Source organism: Dermacentor andersoni, chromosome 10 (assembly GCF_023375885.2).
Source record: "Dermacentor andersoni chromosome 10, qqDerAnde1_hic_scaffold, whole genome shotgun sequence".
Lineage (NCBI taxonomy): Eukaryota > Metazoa > Arthropoda > Arachnida > Ixodida > Ixodidae > Dermacentor > Dermacentor andersoni.
This window is the reverse complement of record NC_092823.1, coordinates 97,685,275-97,695,513: the sequence shown is the minus strand read 5'-3', so window position 1 is coordinate 97,695,513 and position 10,239 is coordinate 97,685,275. Positions and strand designations below refer to the sequence as shown.

General features: G+C 48.0%; 1 long non-coding RNA gene across 1 annotated transcript; it reads left to right on the top strand.

Moving 5' to 3' along the window:
* The first annotated feature begins 3,753 nt into the window (after positions 1-3,753).
* Positions 3,754-8,456, top strand: LOC140213562 (uncharacterized). Its single transcript, XR_011890436.1, has 2 exons — positions 3,754-4,377; positions 8,028-8,456. It is a non-coding gene; the product is annotated as an uncharacterized lncRNA (long non-coding RNA).
* The last annotated feature ends 1,783 nt before the right edge of the window (positions 8,457-10,239 follow it).

The following is a 10,239-nucleotide window of genomic DNA, read 5'->3' as shown; positions in this document are numbered from 1 at the left end:
CGGACGAGAGTCAGCAGTTCCTGGACGTCGGTTGCGGGATCGGAGACCTGACGCGAGACGAGCTGCTGCCCCGATGCCTGCCGTGCCGCCGCATCGTCGCCGTCGACTTGTCGACCGAGATGGTGGAGCACGCCGCTCGACATTCCCGTCACGAGAAGATTGAGTACGGGAAGCTGGACATCGTCAGTGAAGAGGACGTGGGCGGGTTCATCGACGAGCACGGTCTGTTCGACCGGGTATACTCTTTCAACACTCTCAGCTGGGTACGGGACCAAGCAGCGGCGCTGAAGAACGTGGCCAGGCTTCTGAAGCCTCGCGGCGAGTGTCTTTTGGTGTTCCCCGCATCTTTAGAGCCTCTGGATGTCAACCGAAACGTAGCTAAATTGGAGCGCTGGAGCAAGTATTCTCATGTAAGTATCGATCGTCGCTGGCATTTGAGTCCAGTGCAATCTATTCGCTTGGAGTGGCAGTGGAGCAACATTCTCGCGGGAGCGCCAGAAAATTTTTCCATGACGCCTGGCGCGATTCTTGCACCCACACTAACGGTGGAGGCTGCCTGCACAAATTTCACACTATTGGACAGTGCAGATACTACTAATCAACGGCAAACACACACACAGACACACAAGGTTATATATATATATATATATATATATATATATATATATGTGTGTGTGTGTGTGTGTGTGTGTGTGTGTGTGTGTGTGTGTGCGTGTGTGTGTGTGTGTGTTGGAGTATGTATGAACGTCTGCTAGGGAGGCCTTGGGACAATTTGAAATTGATAATGTTTCTTAGACACAAGATAAAGGTCGAGAACTGCACGGGCCAGGGCCTATGAAGAAGCCAGCGCTGGGCCGGAGAAAGCTTTTCATGGAACGCCGGGACGTCTTACCCTCAGCGCCAGGCCAAGCTGCGGCTTGTAGACCTGTGCCCCATCCGGACATCCAAACGTTCATTCATAGATCTAGCTCTGATCTTCGAGCAGACGTGGGTGTTCTGCGCAGATTAAAGGCATTTTGTGCGGAACTAATGTGACTGGTCAGAAAAACGTCTTCTTGTTCACTTTAGCAAATAAAATTTAAAAAAGCTGTTCAAATTTTCATATTCTATTGCGCTTCATGAAAAACAACCATTGTTCCCCTGAATGCAATATATAAGATAATCAAAGCCCCTTACTATTTTAGGTGCGATTATTGTGTTGTAACTGTCCTAATGAACAGCGTGTCAAGCGAAACTTTCCTTGCCTAATTTCCCACTTCTCGGATGGTGGCTGCCCTGCATGATTGACCGATGTCGGGCATAGCGCAAACAAGCTCCGGGCATAGTGCAAACCAAGTTGCCCATTTCTAGGCCGCCATCCTTTATTGTATTACGTGGAATGCGCGTTTTCGAGCGCTGAAAGTTCAACATGAGCGAGGCGTTTTCCGGTAACAACATGTCCAACTTGGTCGTGGGCTCTGTACATGCAACTGGTCGTTGAACAAGAAACGTGTTCCTTGGAAATACGAATTTCCCAGTCAAAATCAATTCCCACTGCTCGTAGGATTCGAATATTTTTTTTTCATACTTAATATGCCAATGAAGCTATTCGATTTATTTACTAGCGTTATGACAAGGACGTCTCCCCGTCTCCTAATCTTCCTTCCTTAAACCTGTCTTCCCTAAAGGAGCGGCGGGATGTAGACAACCTTAAACTGTTTTACACCACTGTTACCTCCGAACGTTGTTCAGCAACGATGACTTCTTCAACGACGACTTTCAGCTTTGCGGAGGCGCAAGGCGAAACAAAGAAACAGGGCCCACCTGCCTTGAATCACGCCAACTGTAGGTCTAACTAGGAATAGCGCAGTCAGCACCGTTCAATTTATGCCAGGGCTCGCTACCGACAACCTGATGAGACTCAACAGACAGTCTGTATCGTTGCTCCCGGCAGCGGTGACATGAAACAAAGTTACGGACGTCAGAGTCAACACACGAAAAAAACTATTCTCTTGACAATGCACATGAGACTGCGCTGACAATTTCGAGCAACCTTACGGAACTCGCTGGCATGAAGGTCGCCTCCTATATCCTTCTGAACAGTGGTTACACTACTGGTGTCGTCTACGACGCGGACGTCACCACCTTCAGCGTTGACTTGCGGATTCTATTAAAGGCAAGTGTTATTGGCGTATCCACAACCATTTTGTTTTGCTTTGGCACACCCTTTTGTGTGAAGATAATGTTCAAGGGTGAATCCCTCTTCCACGTCAAGGTAGGCCCCTTTAAGCATCTCGAACTACCGTTGATCCCAACGTCACTCCAGTGCCACATATGCATGGTGCAAGGGCACGTGGTTACCGTGTGCGAGAACACAGGAGTTTGCTCGTCTTGCGCAGAGCCGCACACTGCATTCTCCTGTGCAGCCACGGTCCTAAATGCACCAATTGGCTTGGGTCTCATGTTGCTTCCTCCAAAGGCTGCACCAAAATGAAGAAGGAAAAGGTGGTCGTGAAGCAGATGGTCAGAGACCATTTGGCTCGTCGGGAAGCAGTGCGGCCATTAGACAGCGATGTTCCCAACGCCATAAGAGTGCCACATCCGCCGACTCCTCTTCCTATGCCGCCTAGGCCTGGTGGAGTCGAGTCTCATTCTGGCAACAAGGTCATGCCGGAGAACATCAATGTAAAAGCTTGGCCCACGCTAACAAAACTGAAGCCACAGCTAAAGCCACAGCCGATGCCACAGCTGAAGCCGCAGCTGATGCCACAAATGTAAGCACAATCGGTGCCACGTTCGATACCACAACGGTTGCCACAGGCGATAACACCTATGGAGCCGCAGCGGGAGTCACAGTCACATAAAAGGATACAGCTTACCGCGGTACCGACTCCAGACATACAGCCCGAAGAAGACCAGCAAGTGGTTGTGGTGATTCGTTGCCTCATGCGCTTGTATGCTCTTGAGCAAGGTACTTACTTCGTCAGCACGAAGTGAAGCGCAAGTGCTGGATGCTCTTAATCCAATACTTGAAAGCCTCTGGTAAGCCCCACTGCTCCCTGGCAGCCACCTATTCGCCCAATGACCACTGGCCCCTGAGTCATGCCAGATAACTCCTGCGCAAATCACCCTCTATGGTACATGACTCTGGTGTCACGGCGCGTTGCTGTACACAGTGCAGCATGCACACACAGTGTTCACTCACTCCTTTTTTCCTCTTCCTATTCCCCCTTTTCCTTACTCCGTGTGTAGAGTAGCAAACTTGGCGCTCGTCTACTTGACATGCCTGCCGTTCCTCTCCTTGCTCTCTCTCTCTCTTAAGCTTTCTCTTCGTCGGACCGACTTGAGACACTAAGTATGTGACGTTGTTCTACGAACCTTTTGCACGCCAACTTGGGTGAGTGGGCATCTGCTACTGAGTACGTGCCACTTTTCAACGAGCTATTTCATGCCAACTTGGGTAAGTGGTCATTTGCCATTGGTTGTGTGCTACTAGGCAACGTTCTTACATACTATTAACGATGCTGCCATGTATGTGTCGCTGCGTATGTGCCTGACATGCGCCAAGCGCAGACTTTGCCCCGACCCACTGGATGGCCCAGCGAGTCCAAAGGGAAAAGCGAGAGAGAAGCGAGTTACAGTCAACGTCTCAGACATGGCACGTGACTTTGGTAGGAATCAGTACAGTGTGTCACTACATTGTTTCACTGTTAATCGACATTCACGTGGACATTTCCGTGTTGATGAATTATGCCAGGTTCCTTTATTTCGGGTCCGAGCCTAAAAAGGACCTTTTCCTGATTGCTAAAGTGCATTTTGCTGACAAAGGTTGGTATTCCTGCTTTAAAACACTTTTAATTTAGTGCATCGCCATGTTACGAGAGAGCACCAGTGTAGCGCAACCGGCATGCTGTCGCCCACGAAGCTTGAATTTACCTTAGGGTGTGTCTAATATTTGTCGGATGCGGCTAAACAGCATGCACATGTTAATAGTTATTGATCGGAAGTGAACCGTTAACTATACCAAGTTATTTCAGTTGTAGATAAGTTGTCTACCGAAAGACTAATTTTCAAATTACGGTATATTTATGCAAATGGGTCCGAGACCCGTCAGGCATTGTCTGCGTTTTTTTCTCGGCTTGCTTTTAGACTTTGTCTGAGAAAATAAATAATAAATAAGCAAAGCGGACAGCGGCTATCAAAGTTCTTTTTCCTGAAGCTTTATTTTTTTCTTTGTGCAGCTGGTGGAGCAAGTGGTGCCAAAGACACATGACATGAGCGATGATGAGCGTCTTGAGTACATTTCCACACTTCTGGCAGAAGCTGGGCTTTCCCCGAGCATACTGGAACTTCCGGTGTTTACAGGCTTTGATGACTACAGCTTCGAAACCTTGATTGGTAAGTTCCTAAACAGAAGCCTGCGTTCCTTTTTCAAAAATTCTAGGCATTTTATTGCGTACACACAACTGCGTTATTAGCGTTCCAAACTTTCTATAATATTGCATTTTTCCCTCCGCGCCGCAAAACACAAACGCTTCAGTCACGGTGTACACAACTTGTTTTTCCAGGCTCTATAAAGATGTGAGAACAAAGCAGACTCATAGTAAACTTCGAGTAAATTGAAGGTCTTCTGTACTCAAAGTGCCTTCATTTCAAATCAATGTGTTCAGTACTGCTTCAGATGACCACTTGCTAAAGCTTCATTGGATGCTCTACATGACTTCAGAACTGCGTGAACAACTGTTAATAGTCTTTTGTTGCGATAGCAATTATTTGGACCCTCCAGGCGCATTTTTGCCATCGCCGTCACCGTGAGGCTCCGTGTAACGTCTAAGGGCAATAACATCGTCATTGCGCGCAGTATGCTGTATGTGCGAGCGAAAGCGCGTGAGGGACGTGAGCCAGCGATCGCGACTCGATATCGCAGACGCAAGGGAGGTAAACGCGGAATAAGCGCGCCGTCTTCCGTCGGGTGAGGCTGCGGGGGAAAGTTAGGGAGGGTGGCCGCGTTCTACTCCGGGCGGCCGCACGCGCCCGCACGGGCCGCTTTGCCTTGAAAGCCTTCTGTGACTGGGACACAATCAGCCGCCTACCATGTGTCCGCAGCGTAGTTCGTGTTGATGCGAGACGCAGCACGAAGGTCACTTCTCTCGCTGCTGCGGCCGCGCTTCCTTGCTCCAGCGTTTTGACAGCGAGTTTCCGCGGTGATCGAGTGAGATGTGTTCATGTTTGCTTGTGCACGCTTGGCACTATCCTTGCTACATTAGTTAGCATGCCGACGTTCACAAGTTTGTACGGCCGATAAAGCTACTACTCTTACATCTTATAGCTGTCCACTACTTGCTATCGTAATCGATGCTTCGCCTTTCGGACGAAACTACGACTTCTTTTTTCTCATAACGCCTGTGGCAAAAAATGAAACCTAGTTAGTGATTCAAGGATTTATATGAGAAGCAACAAATTTGACTTCCAGTACATCGATGTTTATATACTCATTAATTACCAGCTCTTGAATATGCACACTGAATCATCCCACCACACTGACGTTTCGTCATGACTCACGAGTATAGGGATAATACTTGTCATAGCTACTTGTCCGGTTTGTCCTGGAAAAAAGCAAAAGAACCCCGACGTATCGGCGTAAGCTAGCTGATGCATAGATTCCTACTGGATACGCGATCAGGAGGCAACTAAAGAGAGATATATAGAGAGGTGGATAGGCACGAAGGTTAACCAGACGCACGTCCGGTTTTCTACCCTGCATGGGGGAGAGCGGATGCTGAAATAAAAGGTGGAAAAGAAGTCGAAAAGAGGTTAATTTCACTCGAACAGCAGTAGACGCAGAGTGTTTATAAGCGTCTTTCCAGCTACGTGGATATTATAAAAGTCATGAGAGGACGCGTAGCTTTCTGGGTGGATGATAGATGAGGCGAGGCATCCAGAATCGTTTCCTCTGCGAAGTAGGACCGTCCAATCGACTGATTGTGCTTCGAACAGGCTTACCCTGGATATTGAAGCAGGTGCAGTGCTAGAGGAGGCGCTCGACAGTGCTCTCACTATTGCAGTTGAGTCATATAAGAGAGTGAGCCATTCCAATAAGGAAGAAGTATGAGTTTGTAACAGCAACGACCAACCATAGCTGGCACCGCAGTGTAGTGTCACACCAGGCAAGCTTTGACGTCAATGACGTATGCAGTGATGGATCAAATATGCACAAAGGACGGTTGAAATATTCTAGAGTCTTCCAAAAAGGCCGCGTGACGTCGCGAGCATTTTGTAGAAGCTCCCTGGCTGCGTCCGTTCTTGATAGACGTATGGCCGTTGTCTGCGTGTTACGGTAGGCTGATGTAGCAGCTTCATCAGCAACGATGCCGCCGAGAATGGCACGATGACCAGGTAGGACAACATGAGAAAATAGCAAAAAATCGCTGGGGCAGGAGAAACGCTAGTGCTCCGCCAGTGATGTGCACCTGGAAACTCCCATTTCTTTTGTAGGGGCAACGAGAACGAAGCCATCAGGTGTTACAAAATGCACCTAAACCTTCAGAACAACACAACCACACATAAAAAAGCGATAGCCAGAGGAATGCTTCACGGACTTAGCAGCCACGTCGGTAACTAGAGAAATTAGTTGACTGCGTGTCGCAGGGCGCGGTTCGGGACGCCGACTCATCATTGAAATAAATAAAGCTCTCTCGCCCTCTCACCAGTTCGCACTGTAAATGTAGGCATCTGAATTTTCACTGCGAAGAACCTGTCTTGCTGGGCTACAGAGCTCAGTCGTCAGACTAAACGACTGAATCCTTCCGAGAGAGACCCCTGCCCACCGTAAAGCGATATACGACAGCAATTGGGGTCATAGCCCTCCAAGACATGGACAAGAGCGAGACAACGCCCGTCCTGTTGTCTCGCTCTTGTCCGTGTGTTCCAGCGCTATGACTCCATTGTTGTACCTAACCAACTATCCCAAACAACAATAATTCTATACTACAGCTTGTTGCTCTACCTATTAAGAAGCGAAACAAGTAACTTAATCTAGGCACTGTAGGGGTTGTAGTCGAGGCTGTAGGGAGGCCCTGGCTCTTCGCCGGGACTAGGCGTACAGAATTTATTTACATATTTACATTAAAACAAGAGATACATTCGACAGTCTAGCGTGACTTCCAAACACAGCACGCAAGATGAAGCATACAGCACACCAGCACACAGCTCCAAGCAGCAAGCACACAGCTTGTCGAGCACGAGCACCCAGCTCACTAGCACACTCTAGCAGCCGACAACAAATCCTTATAAACACTCTGTCCTCCCTAGATCCCTAGGTGATGGGAAAACGGCAGTTCACCGCCGATTCGTAGCGTCCAACGTCATCATAGTCAACCCGCCTTTTAGGGGGAGGGTTACGCACACTTCCACATAGGTTTTACTGACCACGTTGAGGATAGTGGGTTCTCGTGGTAACGGTGCTTGACCCGAGCAGGCGCCTCTTAGCCCCGAGTTGACCTCATGCAGCGGCCGCCTCGGCTGTCCATTGTCTGGCGTGTTCCTAGGCTCATGAGAGGGCACCGCAAAGCATCTCCTTCCAGGACTTCCCCCTGCTTCATTTTAACCGTGAAGGCATTGGCGATTTCACTAACAATAGTTGGTGTGCCGATCGCGTTTAGTCATAGCGGCGACGAGGGGGTGTTGACGCGGCACATGGTTGTCCCTACGAAACGAGTCACCGGGGCAGGTGGCGAAGGCTTCCATGGTCTCTTCGGGGAAGCTCACCACGCTCGCAGCTCCAGCTGGCTGAGAAAACTTTGCATGTCGGCACCTCTGCAGGCCGTTCCTAACAGCACCTCGCCGGAAAAACCACAGGGCTTGCATTTTATTATCGGCACATAGTCTTTTTGCGTTTATTAAACGTCTTTCTTTCTCTCAGTTTTCGAGGCACATTGTGCCTACTTTGATGCAATCCCCCCCACAAAAAAATGTTTTTTTTTTCCCTATTCGACTGAGAAGATCTTGCAAAATGATTTCCTTTTTTTCTTTGTCTTTTTGCATTGCAGACATGCACGTGGTGAAGAGTCCGATCTTCGCTGTCCTGCCGGAAGAGGAGAAGCATCAGTTCCAGATACACATGGCACACGAGATAGAGAAAATGCAATCACCTGACGCGGATCGTACTCGCAATCGCATTTACATCATAAAGGCGTCGAAAATGAGCGAGTAGAGCGCTCACTGGTTGCAGCCACACGCGAAAAGAGAGAAGCGCTCCAGGCCGGCATCGCGAGGAAGTATTATAGTTTCAAAATAAATGCGGCAGTCGCTTCGAGCCGTGAGGTCCTGGACAGAGGAAGAAGTATGTTACGTTTTGCAAAATTTTTGACATAGCATTTCATGACATGGCATGGTATTAAATAATAAGTGAGTAAATGGAAAAATAAAAAATACGCGAGGTAAATAATTACTTGAGCAACTGGGACAGTATTTCCGAACCATGCTCGTACTGCCGTTTCTGTACGAAAGGAGACAAAAAAACTCACAGGGTAGTTACGAGTACACAACGTGAATGCTAAGGCCTTAGCTGTGGCGTCGGCTCCGTATTTGCGGTCTAGATCTCGAGCTCGCCGAATCGCTCGAGAGTCTGGAGGTGCCCTTCATCCATGACGTATCAGTGTAAAGGGATTTATGGTAGAGTTGTTTTCTTAAACGGCTCCGCTCATATCCGATACTCGAGCACTCGCCAGCTTTTTAACGCACACCATGGCGCAGCCGCGAGGACGCTATGGAAAAAACGGCATTGCGACGACAGCGTAACAACGATTGTGTGACGACTGATTCATGGCGACCACCGTACAATGATGATGGCGGGACGAAGGCGACAACACGACGACTGTGTGATTGCGATATCGTGACGACGATGGTCGTGTGACGAGAATCCAATGACGATGATGGCGCTAGATGGCGTGACGACCACTGTATGATGATGATGATGACGTCACGACAATGGCGCAGAACCGGTGGAATGAGGACGTACCCAGTGGTACGTACGCAGTAATGCATGCCCAAGCGAACTGCAGGCAGCACCCTTTCCAGGATCGGCCCACCACTGCGGACGGTACCCAGAGGGCAACATTCGGCGATGAGCAAAGAAAAGCTAACGCTTTAGAAAATGGGGCCCAATGCAAAGTTATCTTAGTTATCTTATCTTAGCCAAGGGGACGTCGTCAGAAAGGTTGAGCTTGTTCGCATACGTAATGCATAGGGGGTAGGAATGCTCATGATTTCGAATGCAACCGAATGTTCTCCATTATTCAATTGGTCTTCACTGGGAGATTTCCCTCGTCCGAGTTGTAAAATATTTTTCTATCAAATAATGTAAGGGATTACAAGAACTGTTGGAGGAAAAACAACCGGTGCAAATGACTTCTCTTCCGAATGGCTCTCATACAGGGGAGGCATTGTTGCTACATAGTTGCAAGAGTTTCTCACCGAAGGCATGGAGAAAATTACGTTTCCGACGCAGTATCCACCTATTACGTCAGCATGCCCTAGCTCGTGCAGCCTGCAAGTTTTTTTCTTCATTTAGGCTAGTAGATTTACAATGTGGCACACATTCACCTACATTCCTCGAAAAGGATTATCCGTGCTGTACTATTGCGCTTAGCTCAATCAATCAACAAAACTCTGAGGTAAGCACACGTGGCTACGTTTATTTCAAGAATGCCGTGGTAGACCAGAATGAATTACATCTGATTTGCTTCTTATATAAATGTTTAGCTGATCTGACATTCAGTTCTTAGCGGCATTTCATGTACGATTATAACAAAGTTAAAAACCTTCTTTGTGTGTGTGTGTGTGTGTGTGTGTGTGTGTGTGTGTGTGTGTGTGATCGAAAGTCTGTACAGAACCTGAATATTTCACATTGTTTACCAGTTGGATATTTTAGTAGTTAGAGCGTAAAATTAAGTGTAATGTATGTATTCACCGTGCTAGTTTCGGGCTCTTTATAGCCAGGAGAACTAATTCTTGGGCTAGTTGTTTTTGCATAGCTGAATAAGTAAATTAGTGCTATAGAAGACATAGAAACTAGAAAGGGTGCTAATTACGCTCGTACTGTAAATTTTAACTTCTGTACACGTAATTATGGCGTCTTATCGGCACCGCCAATATAGCGTTGCAGACACGTTAACCTCGCGCCAGGCTTTATTATTCCAATCAACTGGGTCCATTTATCAATACTGGCTCCAAACAGGTGATGCTTTGTTGGATATAGCA